Below are 9,565 nucleotides of genomic sequence, written 5' to 3' on the forward strand. Positions count from 1 at the left end.
TATAGTTGAGACAGAATTCATGCAACCCCACGCCCGCGCCGGAGCTACAGCAGGCACATGGATGAACCGGTTGTATCGAGCAGCGAGTGGAATCATAGTGCCCCTCGGAGGCCTAACCCGGCGGGCGGTGGTGCAAATGCTCAGGATGTGGTGAACAACGGTAGAGCGCGTCGAGATGCCGAGCTAGCCGCGCAGTACGTGCACCGGCAGCTCACTCCGGTTCGTACGACGACTTCCGTGGAACGAGGTGTTAGTTTTAGCTCTTGGGGGTACCCTGTCTCACTCCGGATCTACGTAATGTGCAGTTACCCAAGGATTTCAAAGGTTCGCAGAAGGTGCCCAAGTACACTTCCGATTTACCCCCCGAGTCATGGGTGGAAAGTTATGAGATGGCAATGGAGATGCTGTATGTAAATGAAGCGGCGTGTGCAAAGTAATTCACCATGATGTTGGATGGAACTGCTCGCACTTGCCTAAAAAGTTTGCCTGCTAACTCCATTGGGTCATGGGCTGAGCTGAAAGCCCAGTTTATAATGAACTTCAAGGACACATGCAAGCAACCTATGTCAATTGTGGATTTAGCCGCCTGTGTTCAAGAAGAAAACGAATCGACGACCCATTGGGTGCGCCGGGTTTCAGAGATTCTGCATTCGTCGGACCACATCAACACCGATTCAGCAGTCATCACGTCGGAAGGCAATTGCCTGTTTAAGACGCGGAAGATGAAGTTGGGACGACTCAAGCATGATTGCAATGACATGGGGGCACTTATGGCTGCTCTGGTTAAGTATGCCGATTCTGATAGTACCAAGGACCCTGAGTCTGAGGATGAAAGGCCGGGAAAGGGAAAGAAGAACGGCAACACCAAGGGACAACAGCACAACCCGGCTGGTCATGGAAACAATGGTAAGCGTAAAGCAGACAATAATTTGGATTTTGTGGCTAATACCAATGTGTAGGGCAACGGTCAGCGACGTAAGGGTAAACCGCCCCCACGGGGTGGAGGATCAGGTACAAATCTGGAGCGCCTGTTAAATCAGCCTTGTCCCAAGCACGGGACGGAGGAGAAGCCAGCTATGCACCTCTGGAAGGATTGTTTTATTATGCGAGAGTTCAAAAATTCCAATCTCTTCCGATATGATCATGGACCGACCGGCGGTTCAGGACCCGAGTCTCATGGGCCGGGTTATGGAGGAGGTAATTCCAGTTCAGGATTTCAAGGTAATCAGGTGGACATGGCAATCAAGGTAATCAGGGCAACCAAGGTGGTTATAATCAGCAAGGGAATCAGCAACATCAACAGTCGGGTTATCAGAGTCACCCGAAGCAGTTGAATAGTGGACAATATCATGTCTTCACTACTAGCCTGTGCAAGCGCGATCAGAAGCTTCATAAAAGGGCTGTGAATTCCGTTGAACTGGTGGTGCCCCGTTATTTGCGCTGGTCTGAATAGCCTATTGTGTGGAGTCGAGAAGATCATCCGTCCCGGGTTGATAATCCGGGTCATCTGGCGTTGGTGGTAGCACCTTAGGTTGGCAGTTATAAGTTCACCAAGGTGCTCATGGATGGAGGGAGCAGTATCAACATCATGTATTATGAAACCTTCCGCCGTATGGGGTTGACAGATAAGAATCTTAAACCGTCGAATACCATTTTTTACGGCGTAGTGCCATGTAAATCAGCTTATCCGGTTGGTAAGTTAGCTCTGGAGGTTGCTTTTGGAGATGAGTATGATTCAAGGTCAGAGACATTGACTTTTGAAGTGGTAAAAATTCAAAGTCCATCCATGCCCTGTTTGGACGGCCGGCTTATGCTAAGTTCATGGCAAGGCCGTGTTATGTTTATCTGCAGCTCAAAATGCCGGGTCATATGGGGACCATCACGGTTCATGGCAGCCGCAAGGTCGCTTTGGAGTGTGAAGAAGGTGATGCGGCTTATGCTGAGTCGGTTTGTGCGACAGAGGAGTTAAAATTCCATAAAGACAATGTTGATCCGGCGGATATGACTTCTTTGAAGAAACCTACTACGGAGCATGGTCCGGCTTTGAAGTTCAAATCAGCTGATGGGACTAAGTTGGTTGATTTTGTTCCTGGCGATTCATCCAAACAGTTTAGCATCAGCGCTAACTTGGATCCGAAATTGGAAAGCGCACTCATCGAGTTCATCCGTGAGAACCGGGACATCTTTGCATGGAAACCGTCTGACATGCCAGGTGTACCGAGGGAACTCGCTGAGCACACTCTCAATATTGATCCTAAGTTTAAACCGGTCAAGCAGTTTCTCCGCAGCTTCAATGAAGAGAGGCGCAATGCCATTGGTGAGGAGGTAGCCCGGCTCTTGGCAGCAGGGTTCATTGTGGAAGTTTTTCATCCTGAGTGGTTGGCTAACCCGGTGCTGGTACTCAAGAAGAATGACACTTGGCATATGTGTGTGGATTACACAGATTTGAACAAGGCTTGTCCAACTGATCCTTTTGCCCTCCCTCGTATTGATCAAATCATTGATGCTACGGCAGGTTGTGAGTGTTTGAGTTTTCTGGATGCTTATTCGGGTTATCATCAGATCAAAATGGCAGTTAAGGACTAGGAGAAGACGACTTTTATAACTCCCTTTGGAGCCTTCTGCTATGTATCTATGCCTTTTGGGCTCAAGAGTGCCCAGGCGACTTATCAGCGATGTGTGAAGAATGACCTTCATGATCAAATTGGGCGCAATGTTCATGCTTATGTGGATGATATTGTGGTGAAGTCTAGGAATAAGGAGACGTTTATAGATGATCTGAAGGAGACCTTTGATAACCTCCGGGTTTACAAAATGATGCTTAACCCATCCAAGTGTGTCTTCGGTGTTTTGGTAGGCAAGCTTTTAGGATTTCTGGTGTCTAACAGGGGCATTGAAGCTAATCCAGAGAAGATCAAAGCTATTACTTCGCTGGCTAAATTGGCATGTATCAATGACGTTCAACGTCTGGCGGGTCGGATTGCGGCACTGAGCCGGTTTATCAGCCGGTTGGGGGAGAAGGCTATTCATCTATATCAGATGATGAAAAAGATAGATAACTTTGTCTGGAGTGATGCTGCTAATACGGTGTTTGAGGATTTGAAGAAGCAATTGGCCGAGTCGCCTGTCCTTGCTGCCTCCATTGATAAGGAACCATTGCTGTTATATGTGGCTGCTAATGCCCGGGCCGTCGGCATGGCTATTGTAGTGGAGCACAAGGAGGCAGGTAAAGAGTATCCGGTTCAACGACCGATTTATTATATCAGTGAAGTGCTTATTGAGTCCAAGCAGAGGTACCCACATTAGCAGAAATTGGTGTATGGAGTGTTCATGGCCGGCCGGAAACTTAAACAGTACTTTTAGGGTCATCCCATCACTGTGGTCAGTTCGGCTCCTTTGGGAGATATCATCCAGAATAGGGAAGCTACTGGCCCGATTGCTAAATGGGCTATCGAGCTTGGACCTTATGGGGTAAAATATATGCCTCGTACGGCCATCAAGTCTGAGGCACTTGTGGATTTCATCAATGACTGGATAGAGTTGCAGGCACCGGAGGATAAACCAGATAATACATACTAGACTATTCACTTCAACGGATCCAGACAGTTGGAGGGCTCGGGGGCTGGAGTGGTTCTTTTTTCCCCTCGAGGTGACAATTTTTGTTATGTTCTCCGCTTAATGTTTCCTTGTAATAACAATGTAGTTGAGTATGAGGCCTTGCTCCATGGTCTTTGGATGGATAAGGAGATGAATTTAATCCAGGTACGATGCTTTGGGGACTCCAATTTGGTGGCTCAACAAGTCTCTGGTACTTGGGATTCTAAGGACCCACTCATGGCGGCTTATCGGCGTGAAGTGGATGTTATTGCTAGTCACTTCAAGGGTTATCAGGCCGAACACATCGACCGACGCAAGAATGAAGTGACGGACGCTTTAAGCCGGCTGGGATCTCAGCGTAAACCGGTGCCGCCAAATGTTTTTCTTGACATTCTACATAACCTGTTGGTCAAGATACCAACTGAAGAGGATCTGGCTATCCCTGACCCGGAAACTCAATTAGTGGCGGTTCTTCATGTTATCCCTGATTGGACGGTGCCCTACTTGGCATACATGACCCGGGGCGAGTTACCTGAAGACGAAGTTTTGGCCCAGCAGATAATCCGGCGGTCCAAGTCCATGACTATTGTCAACGGCGCGTTACACCATTGCAGTGTTTCGAGGGCATTTCAGTGCTGCGTTTCTCCTGAAGAAGTCTGTGAGATCTTGCATGAAATCCATGAAAGGGATTTTGGCCATCACGCCGGTTCAAAATCTCTTGTGGCGAAGACTTTTCGACACGGCTTTTACTGGTTAACAGCTCATGCTGATGCTGAGGATCTGGTCAGAAGGTGTGACGGTTGTCAGAAATTTTCACGCCGAGCCCATGTTCCAGCCCAGGAATTGAGGATGATTCCAATTACCTGGCCATTTGCAACTTGGGGGCTGGATATGGTTGGGCCTTTTAAGAGGTCCAAAGATAAGAAGACCCACCTTTTGGTGGTGGTTGATAAATTCACCAAGTGGGTGGAGGCAGAGCCAGTCAGCAAGTGTGATGCAGCCACGGCGGTTCAATTCATGAAGAAGGTGATTTTCTGCTTCGGTTTTCCACACAGTATTATAACACACAATGACACGAATTTATCCAAGGGTGCTATGGAAGAGTTCTGTCAGCGTGAGCACATCCGGCTTGATGTGTCATCAGTGGCTCACCCCCAGTCCAATGGTCAAGCAGAGAGAGCTAATCAAGAAATCCTAAAAGGTATCAAGCCCCGTCTTATGGTCCCTTTGCAAAGGATGCCGGGTTGTTGGGTGGAAGAATTGCCCTCTATGTTATGGAGCATTAATACCACCCCCAATAGATCTACGGGTTACACACCTTTCTTCATGGTTTATGGAGCAGAGGCAGCTCTCCCAAGTGATATTCGCCATGACTCGCCCTGAGTGGCAACTTACGTTTAAGCGAACAATGAAAGGGCACGCCAAGATGCATTGGACCTATTAGATGAAAAACGGGACATAGAGGCAACTCGTTCGGTGATTCATCAGCAAGACCCGCGGCGTTATCACAGCCACCAGGTTAAAACCAGAGCTTTTCAAGAAGGCGACTTAGTGCTCAAGCTTATCCAAGATCAGACCGACATGCACAAGTTATCCCCACCTTGGGAAGGGCCCTTTGTGGTCAGCAAGAATCTGAACAACGGGTCATACTACCTTATCAATGTTCGAGAGCACAGAGACTCATTCAAATCGGAGGAGGAGACCCACCGGCCGTGGAATATAGCTCATCTTCGGCCTTACTATACCTGAGCCACACGCTTCTACTATGTACATATTTTTGACAATGTATATATTATGATCAATATAATAAACCAGCATCCTTGCTAATGCGGGGCCTCTGCCTTTCTTCAAAAAGATTTCTTGGTTACATGGGGGCTTCTGCTTATAAAGCGGAGTTCTGATTGTCCATTAAACCGGCTTATAAAGCCATAACAAAGCTTGGAAGCTTCACACCCAAGGGGGCAAAGAGAGTCTGTTGCCAAGCACAACTCAAACATAGGCACCCACTGAGCATAGCTCAAAATGTTACATGGGGGCTCTTTGTGCACAACAACAAAGAGTTTTAGAGGACCCTTGTAATAGGCTATCAAGCCAGGCTTGGAAGCCAGGTGTATTCACCTAAAACCCCGGGTTAACCTGCCTTCATCTAGTAAGACACTCCATCCAGGTAATCCTGGTATGACCCGCCGAACGTTTGACAAGTTAATCTTGTACAGACCCTTAACTTGTCAAAGTTAAACCGACGATTGGTTAATGTGAGGTCCATCTTAAAAGGCTTTGTGAACTGGTTTAACTCAGTGGCCTGGCAGCCCATGAAAAGCCTCGAATTTGGGCCTGGCAGCCCTTGAAAGGCCTCGACTACAAGTTTTTCATTTTCTTTTATTTGTCAAAGTTTTTTGCTTTTGATAAGGTTTTGATGTGAACTGGAGTCTATTGACCTGATGTTTTGTTAACCCGGCGTGGCCTTCAACTATAAGTTGCTAAGTGCACAACCAATTATAAACCAGTGTTTATTAACCCGGCCTGGCATTGACTATAAGTTGCCAGGATGATCATCCGGTGTTTATCATAACCCGACATGGTTTATTATACACCGGCACAACATGGTGGGAGTCATAAGCACTCAGGAGGGTTATCACCCTTACTAAGAAGAAAGTTGGTAAACCAACAATGTGATTCAATATCACAGGTATGATATATTTCTTATTTCTTTACAGCCTTGGTTATAAACCCTGGATTTATATTGGGCATTATGACCCGTCCCATGGTAAACCACCAGGACAATTCTCAGTTTATTCTATGCAGAAACATGGTCGTATAAAGCTGTTAAAGATCATAAGCAGACATAGTATCTTCATGACAGATTAACAATATTGTGCAAAGTAAATATGCGCGAAGGCATAGCAGACCAAGTGTTTAAAAGCTAGCCTATTACAAGGCATTTTTACTGCCCAAAAGCATAATTGTTTTTCAAGGATAACAGTTTGCAGATGGTAAACCGGCCTCCGGATCATGATTCTTCCACACGCTGGTTTGAAGGTTGTGGATCGTTCTACGCCGGTTCATCCTCGTCCTCTCCACCCAGTGGCTGGAAGTCAGTAGTTGACCAGTCAATCCCAGTTAAGGCTTGGAAGACAACTTCATCGCTTATAAGGGTGGACGGTTCAACATCAGGGGCATAAGTGTGCTTACGGATTGGCGGGATAGGTTTTGCACTTCATGAACAAAAGCATCAATCCATCTGTTGTCTGCGTCATAAATCGACCGGTGGAAAGACAAATCAGTCTCTTCAGCCAATTTGCTTGCAAGAGGACGCATCTCTTTTGTCAAAGCTCTGAGGGCATCAGTATCAAAATCTGACCCATCTTCTTTTTGCCTGGGATAGCCATTTCCAATGTCTTCTGGATCAAGATCAGAAATCCAGGCTTTGGCCTGAGTCAATGCAGACAGAGCACCGACTCTTGCAGCTGATCTCTTTACTTCCTCAAGCTGGGCATGTGTCATGGATAGCTTTGCCAGTGTGTCCTTGATCAAAGTTGGGGGCGGTTTATTGTATGAGGCTGTGCAAATGACCCGTTGGACGCCGGTATATAACTGCTCTATCAATGTATAGGAAGCTTTCAGTTTTTTGCGCATGTCTGATCCAAGATGAGCAACACGGCTACCTACAATGGTGAAAGCATGATTATTAAATCAGCAGTTTCAAGGATGTTAAACATAACTTATGAAGAAGGTGTTTTCCAAAGACAGCAGAGGTCATAGCGTTTATTTGCCGCTTTAGGCCAGTCAGCTCTTCTGTCACTGGCTTAAGGGCCGCTTCAGCATCCTCTGCCCACTTTAGTAAAGTTGTTCTTTTTGCCTCCCAATCTGCTCGTTCGCCTTTGAAGCTGTCCTTCAATTTTTCCATGGCTGTTAAAGCGCCAGTCAGCTCTTCTTTAACCTTGGAAGTTTCTGCTTGCTGGGACTTAATGTTTTCTTGAAGGTCGGCGATTTGGGATTCCTTCTTGATCAGATCAGCCTGCAAGGAACAGTTAATGAGTTATACTACATCTTTGAAGTCCCAAGCACATAACAAGTTATACACTTGGCACTTGGGGGTTAATGCGGATTGCTTTTTAAGAACTGATATTTTAGAGGTCCCAAGCACATAACAAGTTATATACTTGGCACTTGGGGGCTAATGCATACCGGATCAATTCCAGGTTATCAAGTTTTTATTAAACCGGTTTCTATTGATGGTTATCAGGAATTTTGGAGAACTGCATGACAAGATGTACCGGTTCATCCTAAAGGTATAAACTGATCCATAGGGGCTACAGATGCAAAAGTTCAACATTATTCTACTACAAGTCCCGATTCACAAAAAATGTTATGAACTGGCCCTTGGGGGCTATTGGAGTTGGTATTCTATGCCAATTTAAAAGGAAAGAAAATTTATGAAAAGGGATGGATATTTACCTCATATCGCTCTTTCATCAGATTTACTAAGCCGGCTTCATAATCACGGCTTGTATACAGACGGTTTAAATATCTAGAGTGGATGTTCTGAGCATTGAGGTGAGCATAGTTGGAGAAATCTGTTTTCCACTTGCCTTTGTCCACAACGGAGAATTCTTCCTTGGCACTATGCTTTGATAAAGCGACAGGATTGCCAGGAGCAGTGTGACCAAAACCGGTAATCACGACATCATCTGTGGTGCCATCAATAGTCTTTGCTGGGCTCGGCGGTTTATCAGATGTTCTTGCCGGGCTTGGCAGATCGGCAGATGGGCTTGGTGGATTAGCAGACTGGCTTGTTGGGTTTATTTCTCACGGTTCAGCAAAACTGTCTTGAGCTTGAGGTACCGGATCATCCAGAATATTTTCAGCATTTTGATCGGCAGCTTCTGAAGTCTTCTCTGGTTCAAGGGCCGGATTGTCATGAGCTGGTATAGTCAGCTTGGCTTTCTTATTAAGTCTAGATTTGGCATTGAAGATGACAGATGAAGAGGTTAGTATAATAAACTAGTAGAAGGTATAAAAGGTTAAATATCATATGCTTACCCCGGAACAGTCTTGAGGAAGGGCACTTGAGTGGCTGATGACTCGCCAGAGGATGAATGGGAGGTTCCCTGATAATTTGAATCAGACGGATTAAGAGGAGTTCGGAGGTAACCCGCCTTGGGATAAACTGTATTAGAAGTATAAGAGACCTCTTGACGATGCTTGCGAACCGGAGAGTTCGGTAAACCATAAGAGGTAACTTGTTGGCCACTATGTCGAGTGGTGTGGTGAGCTTCAGGCTGCTGCGTCTTCAAAGAAAAGAGTGGATCCAAGTAAGCAAGAGGGTGTGAACGTTTTACTTTCCGGACTGCGCGACGGAGTTTTCATACTGGTACATGATTTGAGTCAGAAGATAGAAGAATTACCTCTGCATCACCAGCGCGGCTAGCTTCCGCATCATCCTGATAATAATCATTGTCAATGAGATGTACGAAAAAAACCAAGAGAGTCAAGTTCTACCTCTGACTCCGGGTCATCAAGCTCTTCGTCATTGGGAATATCAGAAGCTTCGGTGGTTTTCTTCTTCGCTGGCCTCTTTGTGACCTTGGTCTTAACACGAGGTGCTCTCGCCGGTTTATCTTGTGATTTCCTCTTCCAGAACGGATCATCACCCTGTATAGATGGACAACAAATTGTAAAGAATTTTAAAGAGGAGGCGGATTAAGACAAAAATGAGGTGATTCTTACAGCATGTGGTTTGTTGGACGCATAGAAAGGACTAAGCCCTACTCTGCCACATGTAGCCACCGGTTCATCAAGCATTTTCTTGACAGCTTCGGTGACTTCATCATCCGTGAGTTGGATATCAATATGACGCTAAGGGTCTTTTAGATCCCCTGTATACTCACACATTAAACCGGGGCGCCGGCTTAAAGGCAAAATGCTCCAAGAAACCTAGCATCGAATGAAATCAATGCCTGTCAGA

The sequence above is a fragment of the Triticum dicoccoides genome, chromosome 4B (genome assembly GCF_002162155.2).
Source record: "Triticum dicoccoides isolate Atlit2015 ecotype Zavitan chromosome 4B, WEW_v2.0, whole genome shotgun sequence".
In the NCBI taxonomy this organism is placed as follows: Eukaryota; Viridiplantae; Streptophyta; class Magnoliopsida; order Poales; family Poaceae; genus Triticum; species Triticum dicoccoides.